At 45.8% G+C, this 19,487-nt stretch overlaps 1 protein-coding gene and 1 long non-coding RNA gene across 6 annotated transcripts in view; one reads left to right on the forward strand and one right to left on the reverse strand.

The window, feature by feature from the left end:
- The window catches only part of LOC116453505 (T-cell antigen CD7-like), a 26,290-nt gene extending 21,300 nt beyond the window's left edge, over nucleotides 1–4,990 (reverse strand). For 3 of the 4 annotated variants that reach the window (XM_032129039.1, XM_032129041.1, XM_032129040.1), the window contains exons 1-2: nucleotides 3,866–4,669; nucleotides 3,506–3,636 (exon numbers count right to left, since the gene is read on the reverse strand). The gene's annotated coding sequence lies outside the window, so the exon portion shown is untranslated. Of the gene's footprint in view, nucleotides 1–3,505; nucleotides 3,637–3,865; nucleotides 4,670–4,903 lie in introns of those variants that run through there. The other variant, XM_032129043.1, reaches the window with a different exon arrangement.
- Nucleotides 3,924–9,468, forward strand: LOC116453506. 2 transcript variants are annotated; one of them, XR_004243840.1, is made up of 2 exons: nucleotides 3,924–4,009; nucleotides 4,922–9,468. It is a non-coding gene; the product is annotated as an uncharacterized LOC116453506 (long non-coding RNA). The 2 variants fall into 2 exon arrangements; XR_004243841.1 differs by having other exon boundaries at nucleotides 3,927–4,009; nucleotides 4,792–9,468.
- Nucleotides 9,469–19,487: the final 10,019 nt, after the last annotated feature.

Below are 19,487 nucleotides of genomic sequence, written 5' to 3' on the forward strand. Positions count from 1 at the left end.
CTCTTCTCATCCTCTTTCTGTACATTGAAAAATTGGTCCTTTTGATTTTTTTTTCGGATCATTCATATTTCATGCATTACTTTATCCCATTTCCTGATTTGCAAAGCACAGTTAACAATTCCCATCTGTCCTACCCTGCAGATGACCAGAATTCCAAGGGACTGACATCAGTTTTGGAATCACAGAACCATAAGTTTGGAAAAGACGCTCAAGACCATCGAGTCCAGCTGTTAACACAGCACTGCCAAACTCACCACTAAGTCATGTCCGTAAGTGCCACTTCCTCTTGTCTTTTAAATCCCTCCAGGGGATTTCTACCCCAGACCATGTTTGCTGCACAGAACAGCTGCAGCACATCTGGCAGGGTTATTTGACCAGAGGTTAAGATTTGGGTTTTGCCTAGTAGTTTTCAGCCTGAGGTCTGTATCTTCTATCCTCATTCATTTAGTCTTCCCTCTTGTGGTCTTCCTGCCCCTCTCCTCATTGTGCTCAAAGGACATCTCCCTTCCTCTTCTCTCTGGTGACATTCTCTGCTTCTCCCCTTCTTCTCTTCAGTTTCAAAAACCAGAACACCATCCACCAAATCTCCCTTCCCTCCCACTGATTTGTCCTAAAATCTGGAGACTCTCCAGCTATCTTGGCCACTTCCCTGCCATCAGTTTTAAATTTACTTCAATAAAGCACTCAGATCTAAGGGGAAACACATTCTTTGGACAGAAAATATTTTTCATCCAGTTTTTTCACCTGCTTCCCTTTCTTTTCAAAGTAAGGCAAAACTTCACTTTTCAGAGCTACCAGAGCTGTCTGCAGAGCTGTAACAGAACAAAGGCAGACCCTAAAAGCAGATCAGCTGCAAGAAGTAGGAGAATAAAGGAACAAGCAGGAGGAGCTGGAGTTCCTTCAGCAAACACCAGCCACTCACACCCAGCTTTCCCCCAGGGCAGACCTGACCCACCAACCAGCCCACCTGAGATCACTGGCAGGAGAAAGAGGATTTGATAGGAAAACTGTAGAGCCTTAACAAGGTCCTTTGGTTTTGTTTTCAAAAGGATCTATTTGAGGAGACATCACTACCTGAAACTTTCAGCCTCTTCCCATGGCATTGTAACAAACACAAGACAATAATTCTAGTGTTTGCCAAGACAAGAAGAAAATTCAATCTCCAATGCAATGGCATCACTTCCAGCAGCTCCAAGTGAAAAGCTAATGACCTGCAATACCCTGATACATGTTTTGTTCTACAAGTTAAGCCAGCTCACTGCCTTTCCAATGGGTATCCTTAGGCTTTCTGCCTCTGGCACAGCTTCAGTGAGCACTCTCAAAGGGACCAGAGCAGAGTTCCCCCAACACCCCCACAGGAGCCAGGAGAGCAGAGCTGCTGTCCCAGGGTTTAGACGTCCTTCTTTCTCCAACAAACCATTAAGCACAGTCACGGACACACAAAATCCAGCACTCTTCTCCAGCTGTAAACACTGAATTTCCCCACCCCTTTTCCCTCTTCCAGCCTCACACCCTGGGATCTATAGCTTTAGGAGTGTTATAAACATATATTATAATATTGGCTTCTCGCAAAGTATAAAGGTAGATACATTTCTAACATTAGTTAGAAATGCTTTTTGCTGTGTAGATGTAGTTTTCTCTCTCTTTAGCACGAATGTTAGCAAGTGTGAACAAGTAAGATAACCTCCAAGCGAGCAGAGGATGAGGCCCAAGAAGCTGCTGATCAACACTTTGTCCAGGGAACAAAAGGGCCCAAAGGCTGCTCCGCCCGGAGAACGGGCGGCCAGGAGGGTCCGAGAGCCGCTATCACCGCTCTGCCCGGGGGGCAAAGAGGCCAAAGCTGCAATCAGCCCTGACTGTCTGGAGAATTGAGAGATCCACCCTACCATCGACTCTCACCTGGCGAGCCCAACCCCAAGAATCAAAAGAAATAAAACCGCAAGGCAGAAGAACACGCATGCTCTAAAAAGGCGGACCCAAGGAGTGGCCATGCAGAACAGCTCCGGGAAAAATTTGAATATGCCTAAAGAACAGACAGTAAAAATGGTATAAAAAGGACTCACCTTGAGCGTCAGGGGTGCTCTTGGCAGAGCGCCAAGGCACCCGGCTGGTACCTCTTTGCTTTATTTTATGTGTCTCTTATTGTCTTTATATTAAATCCCTTAAATTCTCACAAGAAAGTGAACCTCGTTTTTCACAGGAGCATTTTAGTCTGTGGGTTTTATGGTAAGAACCAGCTTGGTGGAACAAAACACCACAATCTCTAAAAGATTTACCTGGTACCCTGAGGGTCCCACCAAGAAGACATAAGTTGCAGTCAGTTTGGAGAAAATACTACTACTGAAGGAAGTACAACAGCAACAGAATAAAACCCAAGGAACTTCAAAAGATCCTACAGATTTTTTTTTTTTTTCTGCTCTAAGTTCTTTCCCAGAAAAGGAGTTTATGTAAGAGATCATTTTGGTATCACTTTCATTATACTTTGCCCTCACTGGTCTGCTCTATGCCACTCTCAACAAGCCTTTGCAATAAAAACAAATAAAACAGAATCATGGAAAGGGACAAAGAGCCTCTTTCCTAAGTGAGTATACGAGTGCAGTTTGCATCCACAGCTCCAACTAGCCCCTGCAGAGAGAGCAACCAGCAGGACATTGTGGTTGAGCTGAGAAATCTCTGCAAAAAATCCCAAGTGTAAAGCACACTTTGGCTTCCCACCACCTGCTCTGAAATAAATTTTCCGCAGCAACCAATAGAAAACATTGCTAACATTTTCATTTCTCCTGCAGTACATTAAGTAGAATGAAGTTTTTCACTGGTTTAACTTCTCTGTTTTAAAACCACTGTCCGTAGGTACTAATGCTTTATGTTTGGATTCTGTTTTGTTTCATTCTGAACCCAAGGTTCCACCACGTTGGATTGTTCATGAGTCAGGTTGGACCTGGGGAAATGCACAGTCAGCTCCAGCTTGGGTGGCAGCTTCTCCTCGGAAAGGAGGAAAGCTGCAAGGATTTCTCCTGCAACCCTTCTGACAAATTCTCCCTTATTTGCAAACATGACAGGATGGCACTTGCAGAAAAGAACATACTAGCAAGACATGCTAAGGAGCTATGAGGGGGAAAAAAAAGGTTAATGGATATGGGAAAAATTAGTCAGGAAATACATAAACAGGAAAATGCTGTTAATCCATTTATTCTATTATTTCTGTGGTCACTCACACTTGAGGAAGCTGTTGTGTTTCTGCATTCACACAAACAGTGTGAGTTCACACAGAGCTCTCTGGAGGTTGCCAGGCTGGGCTACAGATGTGGTATAACTTAGTTACAAAGCACCAGTAACGCATGTTCCTCCTTACGGAGAACGCGTGCAGCACAATGATTTCCCTCCTGCCACAGACATTTCAGTGCCTGTTTCTCAAAGTCTACTTAAAAACTAGAAAGCAAGAATTTATAAGAGAACAGACTGGCTGGAAGACAGGACCCTCTACAGAAGAAGGCAGTGTGAGTACCTCAAAAGCTGTTTGTGTCCAAGGAAGCCTTCATGCCTCTTTCCTTCCCTTCTCCAAGTGTCTGCACAGCCTTTCCAAATCCCAATTTATTCAGCTCCTCTTCCAGACGGAAATGCAGAAGCCACTGGGATCTCAGAGAAAAAGACAATTTACTTGGCTCCTCCCATCCTTAAAGCACCCACATATCACACACAACTGGATTTTCTCTTTCACTTCTGGAGCGCAAGTCAGCAGTGCCACAGAACAATGCAAACAAGCCAAGTTCCTGCTGCTGTGTGGTAACTGCAGAATCTGCAGTTGGAAAACATGGAAAAACCAATCACACTCCCAAAAACTTCCCAGCAACCTGCTCAGAAGTACCTGGGCAATCACCCTGTCCCTCTAGGTACTCCAGCAGCGATGTGAACCGACGGGATTTGAGATCTGCTCCGCAGTCTGGCACTGCCTGGCCCTGCAAGGGCTCCCAGGCTCTGTAAGATCAGGTCCTGTCAGCACAGGGTACAGGTAAGATCTGCTGCTTTCTTCTCCCTGTTTTGGGTGGGGTGTTTTGGGGTGGCAAGGAGGCAGATCAAACTGTCCAAGTAGATTTTAACTCTCAGCAAATGCAGCACGAAGTTACAACAACCCTCTCCTTTCCCCTCTTCCTACAATCCCAGATCTCTCCACAGAGCCATAAGATCTTTGCCTCCACTTGGCCACTGCCTTTGACACACAGAACAACCTTTGTTTTTTCTTTACCACCCTGGGCAAGCTGTCCCCCAGCCAGTCACAAGCAGCAGTCCCAGCCCTGGGCTGCCATAGACTGGAGATGGATCTGAGAGCAGCAATGCTTCTCCCCAGGCCACAGGTCACCCTTTCACCAAGCTGGTGTTTTATTGCATTTGACCCCATTTTTTATCACATGATCCACAGCCCAGAAAGTCCAAAGAAGGAGTTCTTGCTTGCAAATTTTGCTCCAAGAGGAAATGAGTGTTCTCGGAAGGATTAACATGCTTGGTTTATGCTGATCACAGCAGCACCTGTGCCCTCCTTGTAGTGAAAGACATGGAGGCTGAGCCTTAGGGAAACACAGTTTCAGGGGTTTATTTATCAGATGTCATACAGCACTGATCAGCCTTCTGTTTAATCACTGTGCTGCACACCCGCTCTGCCCCTCCAGTGAATGAGCGGCTCGCTTTGCTCTCACAGTCCCAGCTCAGGGCAGCAGCTTCTGTGTTAGAAAAATGCTCCAAAACTGGGACATTTGTCTGCCATTACTCTCTGTCTACCAAACTCTCATGTTTCAGGCTTAGGACACTAAATTGGAGACGTGTCCAAAGAAAATAAACCCAAACCACCACAACAACAAACACAGCCAAAACCAAACAAGCCAACAACAAAACCCCTTGTTTCCCTTACCTTGAGCCCTTCCCACAGGCTGTGTCTGCCCTGGCCTGGAAGGATCACCTCCAGAACGCAAATAAGGTTTCTACATCTCTAGAGAAGTTGAATATTGACAACACTAAATCATGAGGTGGGTAATAATTTCCAGGGACAAAGCACATGTTGATGTAGCCACTCTTGCAGTAGGCTCTGGGTCTGCAGTTTTTTCCCCTACAGCCACCCACCCTGGCTCTCAGCACAGTCTGGCAGTGACTTCACAACGGGGTTATGCTCCAAACAAATGCATGTGTCAGTCACGACCAGTCCTGAATGCCACCTCCCACCAAATTCACACCCTAAAACAACCCCTGGCAGCTGAGTCTCACTGGCTACCACAGGCTGGGCTGAGCTGCTCAGCCAGGACTGGCTTAACCTGTAACACGTGATATGGATTAGCACAAGAAAACAAGCTGCAGCTATGTGATGTAGCAGCAAAAACACACATTGGGGAGTTTTGGGGCTCCTGGAAGATTGCTTGGTTTGAGGAATCGCTTACAGGACTGAACCCTTCACTCAAATCCAGCCAACCTAAATAGCAGCTGTTCTAGTGCAAGCTGGCAGCACTAAAGATACCAATATTCTGGAAATATGACTCAAAATTTTAACTTCTCTTTTGTCTTGATTCATTTATCACAGGAAGGGTTAGTCTCCAAGAAGAGGATTTGGTAATACCAAACCACACAGGAGCTGTTTCAGATTCACCTCTTCTTCAGAGACACAGCACTGAGTTCCCCTGGCCCTGTCTTGATGTGATTTTTCCATTTTCAGTGCTCCCACTGAGTGTGCCAAATTCCCCAAATGCCTGCTTTCTGCAAGCATAGAGCAGAAGTTCAGGGTTCCGCCTAACCTAGAATTACCAGGAACAGGCAAAGAACTTCAGTACCCAAAACCTACTTGGAGAAGTTTTAGTTTGTACAGAATTTGCACTGCATCATTTGACTATCTGTGTGATAAATAGAAAAAATTATTAGTAATTTAAGTCTTCAGTAAGGAGTTTCTCCTTCTCCTTAATTAAATTGTATTTGCATTGCAATAATCCCAGAAATTCTACTCCTGAACAAGGCTTCGCTTCAACTTCCGAGAGAGAACCTCCAGCATGAACTTTCTCCTACGGCCGAGGAATCTTATACTTCAATCCACCCTGACAGCACAAAATCCCTTCTAATTGAATCCAGAATTATCAGCCCAGAATATCCATGTTAACTTTAACCAGAATTTTACCCAGAAACTCAACATGATAAATGAACCAGAAGTTATGAGGTGAAAGTCAAATACTATCAACACAGGAGAAACTCGGTTTTCCTTAGCTATACACATGATTACAAGAAGTGTTTTAGGCTTCTATTCCTTTGTGTTTCAAGCCACTGTAGTATCTTACATAACTTATTTCATGGTCTGGGAAATTGAAAGTAATAAGGCAGCACAGGGACCTATCCCAAGTCTCAGCATTAACAGTCTTTGTCCCATCAGACTGTTGGTTTCTGTGTGTTTTGTCACTGGTTTTGGCTTCCAAATCTCACTTATCTACAAAACCTCCACTTTCATATTTGTGAGGAATTCTCCTACTACTGTGGTACATTAAGAAAACAAATAGAGCATGCAATAATTTATGACTGGAACATAAAAAGAGTAAGCCCAATGGTTTTTGACAATCATTGTATGGTCATAAAATGTTCTTTAATGCCAAGTCATCCACCACAGCCAGGTGCCACAGAAAAAGAAAAGCTGTTTCCTGGCAAAGTTACCCTAAAAATTTGAGCTCATACATTCAGCTTTGCTCAGAAGAGTGAGAAGAGAGGCTACTGTGAAAAACCAATTATATTTTGGCGCCGGTGAATTACTGCAAAAGGAATCAACAGCTATGTGAGATGTTGCAAGCAGAAAAAGCTTTTGTAAGGTCGTCTAAAACCACGTTGTGAATGTTGGACAGCTATGAATTTTAGTTAATCTACTGAGTCCTGAAAGCCTTTATTAAAAGACCAGAACTCCTCCCTGCCAATACCGGAGTTTGGAAAATTACTGTATGGAATGCACCCAACCATTCTCTTGCAAGAAATACATATTGGCAGCTCCAGTGTCTGTGGCAATGCTCCAAAGCCTCTGCAAAAGCTCAACATGTCTTCCTTTAAAAGGCAGACCATTTCCTGGAACACTCTCTTCCAAGAGTGCCAAACCAGAACTATATCTGCTGTTGTGAACCTGTGACCTCGAAAGGCTTTGATGTCTTTTCAGGAGAAACAGCACCCTTTTCAAAGCATTTGTGCACCCTCTGTGCATGTCCAAGGGAGCTGGTTTTGAATGCTATAGCACAGTTGGTACCCAACAGCATCCCAGAGATCGGAATACACAGGAGCAGAGACCCAAAACCTCTCTGGTTTTGCAGAGACACAACCTGAGATCAGCTGAGTTGGTCAGAGCAGGTGCTAATAATGCCAAGGTTTTGGGGTTGATCCCATACAGGCCGTTCACTTAAGAGTTGGACTTGATGATCCTTCCGGGTCCCTTCCAACTCGGAATATTTTGTGATTCTGTGAACCAACAACATTTTGGACAATGCAGTTCCATCGCAGTCTAAAACAGGATGCAAATCCTTTTGTAAAAGGAAACTCATCAGAACAAGTTGTTTACTTAGAGCGCTATACCAAAGCTAGCCATTACCACCGTACCTTTAATAAAAGAAAAAAGGATCATAAAAGAGAAAACTGTGAATTAAATCCAAGATAGGACCCTTTGATTTTCTTTGATTACTCCCCAAAAAGCCACCATGGTGACCTTAACAAAGCTTTGTTTCTCCGTTGCTAAAGAGGACATAAGGAAATTTCATTTTTCCTGAAATACCAGGTGTCTGAGACCATGAGACAAAGCACACAAGTTATGTAGGGCTTGGTTTCCAAATCTCACTTATCTGCAGAACCTCCACCTTCAAGTTTGCAAGGGACTCCCTGAGCATAGTTTCTCCTTCCCACCCAACATAAAGATGACATGAAGCTATTTATCCAAGCAAATTCTAGTTGTTCTCTTTCATACCAAAGTCTGACTCATGCCTAGGGCACAGTTTTATTAATTTTTCCATCTCCATTTCATGTAACTGGTGCTCTCTGAGGACTCACACCATTTCTTCCAACACTGACTTTAAGTCTCCTAGTGGTGTTTTTCTTCCATGAGGCACAGCCAAATGCTGGCAGGCTCCAGGCCAGTCCCTCAGAATACTCATTTATCAATGCACCACAGATATTCCTCATCACTGCTAACATTTTGCAGTTGAAGCCCTGTCAGTTGTGCAACACAGAAAAGATCTCTTTCAGAGAGAAACATGACTTCAGGCAGTACAATCCTGGCAACTCACAGCTTCATTATTCCCCAACACTGCTTATCCAGCAGGCACTGTACAAACTAAATTGGGGGACAAATGAAGCCTTTCACGTTTTCATTCCCCTTTAGAAACAGACATAGAAATACAGCACTCTTTACTGGGATTTTTCCTTCTGTTAACATGGCAGTAAATTCATTATCCAAATGTGAAGGTGCAAGCAGGAAGGGAGTTTTGTCTTAAGGGAACTGAATTGAGGAAGTGTGGACAATCAGCTCAGTGTCTGACCACCACAGCAGAGAACCCACAATCAACTCTTCAAGACAGAGATATCAGGATTATGCCAAAAGTAGCTCAGTGCTACCTGCTGTTATCGTGGAATCCTGGAGTCATTTCAGTTGGAAAAGATCTCCTGGATCATCGACTCCAACCTGTGCCAAATCCCCACCTTGTCACCCAGCCCAGATCACTGAATTCCTTGGACACCTCCAGGGATGGGACTCCATCACCTGACAATCCTTTCAGTGATGAAGTTCTTCCAGATATCCAAACTAAACATCTCCTGGGACAGCATGAGGCCATTTCCTCTTGTCCTGTCAAAGTGAAATAAAACAACAGGAAGTATTAGCAAGGAAACACAGATCAGATCAACTAAACCCATGACACAGCCACATCCCATTAGCTCAGACTCCAATAATATAAACTAGATCTGGAAAATACGCAAACATGGGCAATGGGGGAAATATGGGCTTCAGGAGCAAGGGCACAGGAGATAAAAAGATGTGCAAGAGATGGCCATGAAGATGTAAATGAGCCTGAGAAAGAAGAAATGTCACCTCCCCTGTCCTTGCAGGACAAGAAAATGGAGTTCACAAAAGCCATCATTGTGCTCTATGCTAAAACAGTCAAGAGAAGGGCCCTTTGCTGCAGGACAAGGAGCCAGCCCAGAAACTCTCGGTACATTTGGGATTAGACAGATCCATGGGAGGAAGGTGCAGCAACCAGAGCTCTTCAACACTTGGCTGTGATGTGAACTCCAACTCAGGGAGTCTCCAGCACCTGCCTGCTCAGCAAGTGCATCCCAAGGGAGCACCAGCTGCTTGCAGGTTGCTGGTCATCCTTAGAGATGGGATGTTGGGATCCAGCCCAAGCCAGCAGAGCTCGTTTGCCCTCCACAAGTGTCAGGCCAAGATGTTCTTTGCCTCTGAAATAAACACAAGTAAAGTGGTCTTGGAGTTTTAACTTGGTTCCTTTTTCTGCTCAGAAGAGCACGAGGGAAAATGGATGAAACAAGTGAGATAGCAGGCCCTGAATCCAAACAGCTCTGGGTTTTTAGAGGATTATGGATGGAACAGAATGGGATTAGCCAAGAGACACTATATTTGGATTTTTCCATCCATAAACACACAAAAATGCACACATCATTAAAAATACTTGTGAAACATCCAAATTACATGCAGAGTACATTTATTGCAACACAAAGCTGGCTCAGATCCAAGCCATTGAAACTTAAAACAAAACTGCAGCAAAACATCAGTAAGAGACATTCAAGCAGGACCTACATCAGGAACTCACACCCCACATTTCCTTTAGATTAATTCCCAGAAAGGTTATGAGTTTTTGTATCAGACCATGCTCAGTTCTCCTCAGGGTTTCTTTACACCATCCCTTCCATTGGCACAACTCTGACTTGCTGCAGACATTACCCAAACAAGCTCTGCTTTTACACAGATGCTCCAAGGAAGGAAAGATCTAGGAAATCTTTTCATAACAAGACATTCTCACCCTTCTCTATGGTAGATACTCCCCTACTCCACCCAGGAACAATGCCACTTTTTCTCACCAGTCTGTGACCTACTGCCCCTTGCAGAAGGAACCAAGCTGGTGAAGACCTGGATGGAAGCACAGTGGCAGCAAGCACTGCCCTCAGGTGATCAGGAAATCACCCATTTACAACTGCTGAGAACCAGTCCAGAGGTGAGCACCCCAAACTGGAGCACAGTTGCAAAGAGTTAAAGCTCCCAGGATGAAAAGCACTCGGTCTCAGCCACCAGCCTGGCTCTTGAGCAATTTACGTGCAGATGTAGATGGCCACAGAACTGTTTTGCAACAGCTCAAACTGGCCATTGCAACAAAGAAATATAATTGTTTACTTTTGTTGGAAGATTTCCATTTTTATTGTTGGGCTGGGGGAGGGAAAAAAAAAAAAATCGAGCAGCCAAAAAAACTCCATCAACTACAAAATGTTCAATGCCTGTTTTTAGACACGTAGCTTCACCTGGGAGAGCTCTGGTCCCTGCTGAGGAAGCTGATTGTGGTTCTAGCAATGAAATAGGAAACCCAGGGCTGTGTTTCACCGGAGCTGGGTGCTGGGTGCCAGGGGGCTCCTGGCTGGCTCATCCTGGCCCTGAGTTCACTCCAGGGAATGGATGACACAATAGATAGATGACATAACCTCAGCATCAGCCCAGCTTGTTGATGCCATTGAAGTTAAAATAGTAAAAGCAGAGAAAAATCAAACGTGTTAACATCATAAAGCGGCGAGAAAACATTTTTGATGTTATATGGTAAGATGTCTAAAACTGCGCTTTCAATTCCCTAAATCTTCAAAGGGACGCCTTCCTTTGGTTCTATTATTTCAGGAAATTAGGCTGATTTCCCATAGAAAGCCCAGATCTTTGACCCCTCCCCTGCTGGAGCTCCAGGAAGAGCAACTGGGGTGAAAGTTCCAGGGCTGGATCTGCTCTCGGTGGTCTCTCAGAGTCTGAGCCCATAGATAAGAAGAGGAATGAAAGAAAGAAGTTTATTGTGCAGCACAAAGTTCCCAGGACAGCTGAAGGAGAAGCCACTGCTGTCCAAGCAGATACAAGCTTCAGATTTCTTTCATTTCTTTCATGTTTAGGGTATTTACTTTGTCTCCTCAATCTCCAGCCATTTAACTCACACTTCTTAAACTTCCATTTCCTTCTACTGTGCTGACTCCTGAGCGGACAAAACCTCTACAGTGGATGTTTACTCTCAAATAGTCAAAAATAACCTGTAATTACCATCCTGGTGCAGAACCTATACATCATTCAAAAACCTCTGCTTCAAATACTTTGCTTATTATTTTAAAATTATGTTTATGACCAAGCACAAGCTCCTGCTCTGAGAGAAAAGCTCATTAACAGCCCTAACAGCACATGCACCAAAGCTTTTTAAGTCTGAAAGGTTGCCTTCTAAAAGCAACCCACAATCTGGGCATCTCTGCCCCAAACTTCCAGCAAGGAATTACAGGAGAGCAGGAAAACTTCAGGAGCTCAACACCCAGCAGGGTCCTGGCCTCGTAATGAGCCCACGTGTCACTGTCCCACAGTGGGAGGCTGAGCTTGAAGCTGTGACTTACAACCAACCACAGAGGGAGGGTAGTGGAGATGGGGCTGCTCCACAAAGCCCTGGAAAGAGTTCTAACAGATCCCAGCTGTACTAGTTTGAAAACAAACCAGTGGGAGGCACCAAGTCAGAATAACAATTTAATAGGGAAATTAAGGAAAAAAAGAATAAAAAGGCAGAAAACACTGGTTTAAACTGACAGAGTCAGGATACAACCTGACACCCTGTTAGTCACGGTGGTGGTAGCAGTCCCATAAGATGGTGGCTGCAGTCCTATGTGGTTCTGTTGAAGTGATGATCCTGTAGAAGGGTCTCCTCTTCCTTGGAAGGTCCAGTGGTGGCTGTGTAGCTCCTGTCCTCTGGGAATCCAGTGGAAAGGTTGTCTCTGGTGTTGGGAATCTCAGATTATATCCACGATGGGATGCTTGGTTCCTCCTTCTGGGTGGAGCATCTCACAGTGGGGTAATGAGTCATGAGGCAAGGCGTTGCTGGGCTCATTAACAGAAGATAGTCCAGAGGGAGTTATCTGTGAGTCATGTGGCATGGCTTTGATGGGCCATTAACAGCAGGTAGTCCAGAGGGAGTTATCTGTGAGTCATGTGGCATGGCTTTGATGGGCCATTAACAGCAGATAGTCCGGAGGGAGGAGGCAAGGAAACACTGCCTCATCTGGTTTCAATGGCTCATGAGGATGGTAATAGAATACACTTTGACCCAGGATACCAGCTCATCAGGCAGACAAGAGACATGATTTCTGCTTTGAAACATACTGTGGATCTTTAACTGCCCCATTGGTGGGCTGCAGAGGATCTCAGGATTGTGTCACATCTTTCACCAGCTTCCCTTTGGGAAAATGGATCAATGACTGGGACCCTTCTCCCTGTGCTCAGCAGGATGCTGCTGGGAGCTGCACACAGTCCTGCTGTGCAGCTCATGGCAGTTTCCAGTCTCATTTGGTATTTTAGGTTTCCAATTCCCTCTGTGCTCCAGCTGAGCCAGAAGACCTCTGTGAACAACATGGATCAGTGAGGCACAGGCTCCACCACCCTAAAGGACCTGGCACTGCCACCCAGTGTGCCAGGATAATTTAGGACCCTTGGGATTAAAACTGGTCTTGCCATATCTTTGTGTTTTAAAAACAGCTTCGAAGCCCAGGCACGACAGCCTGTGCCCAGGGAGGTGGTGGCAGGGGGACAAAGCTGCAGGTCTCACTGCTGGAGGTGAAGGACATGCAGTTTGCACTCAGGCATCAGTAAAGGTCGCATCACAGGTTGTCATTGCCACTGGAAAACATCCTCCTGAAGCTTTTGCAGCTGTGACGTTTCCACACTTACACAGCCGTTACTTCCTTTGCTTCTTACGTTGCAAAGTTGAAAGTGTCACCGCGTATCTTCATAAACTTTTGGCAGAGGTGACACAAATGGACTCAGGTCAGTGGTCAGTCACACGCAGCCACACCACAGTGGTCAGTCACCACCACAGACAGTAGCTGAAGTAATGGGTCTGTTTCCTGTGAGCAGAGTTTTCTAAATATATCACACTCCTGGAGAAAAATAGAATTGAACTCTGACCTTCTGTCCAGGATGAAAATGTGAAAACCCATGCCATAAAACCTCAGCCATTAGCTCTCATGTCAACATGAGATGCTGGAGAAAAGTCTAGACTACAAGTCTAGTTTATTATGAGCAAAATCATTACATGGTAAGAGGACCTGCTAACTTCCATTGAGATGTTTGGTAGACAGGTGGGGAAAAAAGGGTGCTGGAGCAACTACTCCTAGAACAACATGGTTCATGGAATCACAGAATTACTGAAGGGTTTGGGTTGGAAGGGACATTAAAGCCCATCCAGTCCCACCCCCTGCCATGGGCAGGCACACCTTCCACTATCCCACTATCCCAACCCAGCCTTGGACACTTCCAGCATGAGGCAGCCACAGCTTCCCTGGACGGCCTGTGCCAGAGCCTCACCACTCTCATAGGGAAGAATTTTTTCTTAATATCTGACCCTGCCCTCTGTCAGTGAAGCCATTCCCCCTTGTCCTGTACTCCAGGCTCTTGTAAAGAGTCTCTCTCCACCTTTCCTGTAGACTCCCTTCAGATGCTGGAAGGTTGCAATTTCCCTTGTCCAGGCTGAACATTCCCAACTCTCCCAGCCTTTCCTCACAGCAGAGCTCCAACTCTCTGATCATCCTGGTGCATCCTCTGGACTATCTCCAGCAGCTCCACATCCCTCCTGTGCTGGGCCCCAGGGCTGGGGTGGCTCTGCAGGTGGGGTCTCACCTGAGCACAGGGGCACAATCCCAATCCCTTTCCTGCTGCCCACACTGGGGGCTCAACCCAGTACACAGGGGGCTCAGGGCCAGGGCAGGTCCACCCACAGCACCCCCAAGTCCTTCTCCAGAGGCTGCTCCATCTGCTCATCCCCAGCCTGGATGGATCCCAGGGGTTGCCCTGACCCAGGTGCAGCACCAGCACTTGTCTTGTTAAATCTCATGAGATTCCCATGGGCCTCTTCTGGAGCTTGTCCAGGTCCCTCTGCATGGCCCCGTCCTCAGGGGTGTCCCTGCACCCTCAGCTTGGTGTCACCTGCAAACCTAGTAAGGGTGGACTCAATCCCCTCATCTGTCTTTAATGAAGGTGTTAAATAGCTCTGGTCCCAACACAGACCCCTGAGGGACACCACGGGTCACTGATGTCCATCAGGACTCTGAGCCATTGACCGTGGCCCTGTGGAAGTGACCATCCAACCACTTTCTTATCCATCTTACAGTCCACCCATCAGATCCATCTCTGTCTAATTTAGAGTCAATTTAGGGTCAAACACCCCTAGCAGCAGGTACACAGGAGATCCTTTGAGAACTCTGTGTTCCCATTTGCAGGTTATTTTTTTTAGTGTTTCTCTCTAACAGCTGCTTTCCTGCAAGCCTGGAGAAGCCTGAAGGGCAAAGTCTCAGGCTCCATTAGTGTGGGATTTGGTTTGGGGTTGTTTTAAAGATTAAAATATGGTCTCTTTTCTCATAGAAAACAATAAACTGGGGCACACCCAGTGCACAGCTCTGTGTCCCCTGGCATGTGTCCCCTGGCATGGCTGGGCCCTGTGTCACAGCTGGCACAGACAGGGCATGAGCTGCCCTGGGGTGGCAGAGGGAGCCACGGCAGAGCTGCTGGGCACCCCCTGCCTGCCAAATGCATGCCTGGTACTCTGCCATCTCACACATTTACTGGTCACACAACCTCGGGCAGAGGGTCAGGACATGCACACCCCCAGGGGCTGGCAAGAGAATAAACTCACATATTGCAAAATCTGTGTCAGTTAGAACCATCTGCAGCCTTACAATGCCTTCAGAGACCAAACATCACAGCCTGTGGGTTTGTGTTCCTCATCCTGGCAGGAAACAATGCTTTTTCTGAGACCAAATTAGCACCAGAAGCTAACCAGTGTGGAGCAGACACTCCTTCAGGAGCAGCAGAATGCCTGTGGCTTCTGCAGTGTTTGGGTACCCTCACCCCCAGCCAGCCCACAGGAATGAGATACTCAGCAAGTGTGAGCCCCCTGTCAGTTTTGCCCTGGGGGTTGATAGCATGAGGTGACAGCAGGAAAAGGAAAAGCAGGGCAGGTAAGTCCATCTAGCAGAGAAAAACAGGACCCACATTCCACCGTTTCTATTTTCTCATAATTTCTTTTTTTTCTAGAACAAAATTAAATAGGCAAATGTCTGTTTCCTGCAGAGTAAGATCATATAAATAATAAAAAACATCGGCTTTCATCAAGAGCCTAGGGTGTCTGTACAATTCCCAGAGAGATTGTGTGCTTCGATTGTTTTAGAGAAAGGAAAGGTAAAGCTTGTGTTTTCCTTCCCAGGGAGAAAGTGCCCTTGTTATCGTTTTGTTACAACAGAAGTTTCTTTAATGTAAACAGAAGCAGCAACACTTCCGAAGCTGAGAAATGAGTTAGCACCACCTCTGAGGCACCAGAGCTTCTGACGAGACAGCCGAGAGCCTGAGAATCATAACATGCTCATATCCCAGACCCTAATTCAGGCAGAGCTGTGGCTTTGGACTTCAGCCATCACTAGAAACTCACTTTCAAACCCTCCCACTCCTTTTTTTTCCTCACCCCAAGATATCAGGGCTGCTCCAGCAGCCCAACCACATCCAGCTCCTTCCCAAAGTCAGGCAGCATCTCCCAAGCCACGAACCATTTATTCCAGCAGCACCAGAATTGCTGTCAGAGAAACTCAGATCATCTTGCTGGAAAACTCAGAGGGTTGTGCCAGGCTCGTTCTCCAACATCTGAATAATGGATTTACACTGTCAGTGTTAAATATTTAAGCTACACGCTGTACTGAGAAACACACACAGCAGCCACTTCCACCTCAGATCCAAATCAGCTGCTCAAGAGCTTGTTCCCAGGTAGAGCTGTCCTTTCCTCTTTTTCAGCTCTCCATGACCTCTTTCTACCTCACTCCAGAAGGGCAGAAGATCACTCTCATTCTCCTTATGCTTTTTATGGATTTACACAAATCCAGGCACTGAAATTTTTCCCGCAGTTTCAGCTGTAGGAAGGTTTTGAAGCAGGGCTAGGTGAGCTGTAAGACCCTTTATAGATGAAAACACCTGGGACACAAGATGGTTTTTTACTCCTTTTCCACAATAATGCTTGCGAGGGATCAATTCCTTTTATCCTTTTTCCAAAATGTGGAAAGGATTTGGGTGAAATGGTGTTTGCATGCAGTGTCTGGGAGAAAGCTCCTACCTGGTCTGTGTGTCAAAGTAGCAATCCCAGTCCTGGCACAGGAGCACATTATACACAGAACTGTGCAAATCAGAAATTACTTTGGTCAGTCTTCTTGTTTCTGTATTTTGCAACCCTGAAATCACTACAACTCACTTGAAACAAACCAAAAGCAGTACAAAGGGACAATACCCTCTGAACCTCAAATGTGGAACCAATCCTAACAGAGCCAGAGATGCTGGACCCTGGGAAACCCACACATTTCCACAGAGAGACTGTGGCTTTTGTCGAGGTGGACATAACAGCACACACTTGTTGTAATCCAAAGTTGAGAGAGATAGAGAGATTTTTTATTTTCTCTGCTGCTGTTCTTATACCTCTTCACAACGGCTGTGGCCTATTAAGATTGGCTGCTTAGCAAACAATGACAAGGCTGTCTAACAAACAATAACCATTCAAGCAGTAAAACAATCAGCTAGACAAGCAAAGGTAGAGTTGTTACATATTATCTGCAAGTTCTTGCTTGTACACACTTAACATCCCATAACAAGAACATCCTCTCCTTGTGTCCAAAATACCCTTTCTCAGTGATTATATTCTTGGCCTTCTCTGTGGGTTTCACTGAAGCTGCAGAATTCCCACTGCAATATTCTCACGGGTAAACTCTGACCGATTTCAGGTCTGGCTCTGTGAGGCTCCCAGCCCAGCTGTCAGCCTCATCAGGATACAGGCTAAATACTCAGCAAATTAGAAGTGTCAGTGCAATAGAAACTACACAGAAGTTGTCCATTAAGGCTTTCTCTGCCTCGAATCATGCACTGCCCAGCACCACCTCATCCTTTCATTTCTGCAGCTTGGATGCTGTGCTGCATTTCCAGTAAATGAGAAAAACAGGTGTACGTGCTAATTGGAGGTATTAATTGGACTAATACCAAGCATCTCTTCAGTGGCACGTATCTGCTCCAAACCTACCTGAAGGCCCTGCCCTGAGCTCATCTCCCACCTCCCAGCCTCACCCCTGCCCCTGCAATGCTTCTGTGCCACTTCAGTGCTCGGCGTCTGACACCGAGCGCAGAGCAGACACAGCCTCAGCTTGGGCTCTCACTCCTCAGCCAGGAGGGAACAGAGAGCAGCTGTGTTCCCCAAATTGTAGCTCAAGTGGATTTCCTTCCTCCAGTGCTGGTTTGTAGCATTTCCCCCCTGCTGCTGCCCTCACTGAGATGTCTCACACAGTCCAGAGGGTCACAGCGCTCTCCAAGGAGCCTGAGCTGCAGCTTCCCTGTGTCCACGCAATCCAAACTCCATTCAGCAACTTGCCCAGGAGCTTTGTACCTTCCATCCTCTCAACCTGGGGCATAAGAAGAGTCTTCTTCTGGAGGAGATCCTCGGCTCGAAGGTGGAAACAAGGTTTGCAGGTGATGTTACTACCACGTGTAGATGGTACACACAAAGCAGGATCCCTCCCCGGGCCAGCCAGCCTCCTCCACATAGTAGCCCAGCATCTGCTCCAAAGCCACTGACACACGTGCTTATGGGCTGCTGTTGGAGGCATGATTGCCTTAGGAAAGGCCCTAAGCTTTTCCTGAAGCTTCCTTGCTCTTCTGCTTGGGGTTGGCCAGAAAAAACAGTAACACTTAAAAAAACCCATCTTGAATTGTTCTAGTGAAAATATTCAGGAGAATAAACCTGTCCAGCATGAGAGCTTTATGTAAGTTGTTCAGTTCTTGTTGCAGAGGATGGTGGACGAGGCTCAACTTTATCAAAAATGTCATTAAAATGAAAAACCCTTTTGCAGGCAAACAGAGGAGAATGACAAGGTTCACTGATCAGGCCACTGCTGTGACCCAAAGGCAAATGCAGCATGACCTCAGCCTCCTCAGCGTTAGCAGTGCCCACAGCAGTCAGCCCCCCTTCCTGAGGGGGATCCCACCCCCTCGGGATCCTCCAGCCTCCTCCTGGTTGTCCCTGGGCCTGGGAGGCATCTCTGCTCGCTGGGGCTGGCCCCAAACACAGCACCAAGGCACAGATCCCAACAGAAAGACACGGCACAGGGCACTGAAAGGAGTAAAATCAAGGCAATCTATTTTGTAAAATTATATGTATATATATATGTTTTACTTGAAATCCCTAATTAGCTTGGTCTTTGCATGTTAAGTGTTTTAATTAGTTAATTTTGAGTTAAACAATTTTTAAATGAATGTTAATGTTCACCCCTCAGTCCAGGTATAATTATCAAGTTCTGCTATTAGTGTTTTCACTTGTTCAAAGCAGTTTATCTGCACCAGTCCCAGTTAAAGTTCCCCAGTTAAAAGTGTCCCAGTTAAAAATCCCTTTCCAAACTTTAAACCATCTGTACACTGCAAGAGTTGTTTTTCTCATGTTCACTGTATACTTTTACAAATGTTTTAAGATGTATTAGATGTATTTTAACATTTAAGGATTTCTACTTTGCACCTTAGTCTCAGAACCAGCTCCAAAATCCCAGTTTCTAACAGCCAACAGCTATTTTTAGCCCCATAGCCGTTATTCTGCAGGCAAGCCCCATGGCAACCTGAATCCTAATGAGGGCATGTAACCACTCTTACTTCAGCTGCTACTACCCCCCTGACAACGACGAGCTATTGGTAGACAGAGATGATCTGTCAAAAGGGAAGCACCAATCACTTGGGACCAAAGGGGTGTGCTGTGGGCGGGCTGTGGGCGAGCTGTGGGCGGGCTGTGGGCGAGCTGGGGCGGAGCAAAGGCACTATAAAACGACGAGGCAAGCTTCAGAGTAGGCACAAATCAATGCAGGTTTTGGCTGCAGTGGCTGCTAGTGCTGGGCTCTTAAGCCTTACTTCTATTTAGGAGCCTTTAATAATTTTTCTTGACTTTTGGATTAGCTAAAAGTCAGCCCAGCACTGCAGATTTTTCCACCAAAGGTCCAGTGCTGTCTAAGCTTGAAGGTCTCTAATCCCTGCGCTCCTGGGACATATCTCCTGAGCCACTAGGATCCCAAATTTTTACGTTTTTCTGATTTTTGTAATTTTTCCATTTTTCTGTTTTTAATAAACTATTTAAATTTTTCTAAGAGTTGTCTTATTTCTCATGTGTATACAGATATGAATCAATTAGTTGAGCTGCTGGAAGTCTTTAGTAGCT

This window comes from Corvus moneduloides, chromosome 19 (genome assembly GCF_009650955.1).
Source record: "Corvus moneduloides isolate bCorMon1 chromosome 19, bCorMon1.pri, whole genome shotgun sequence".
NCBI classification, from domain to species: domain Eukaryota; kingdom Metazoa; phylum Chordata; class Aves; order Passeriformes; family Corvidae; genus Corvus; species Corvus moneduloides.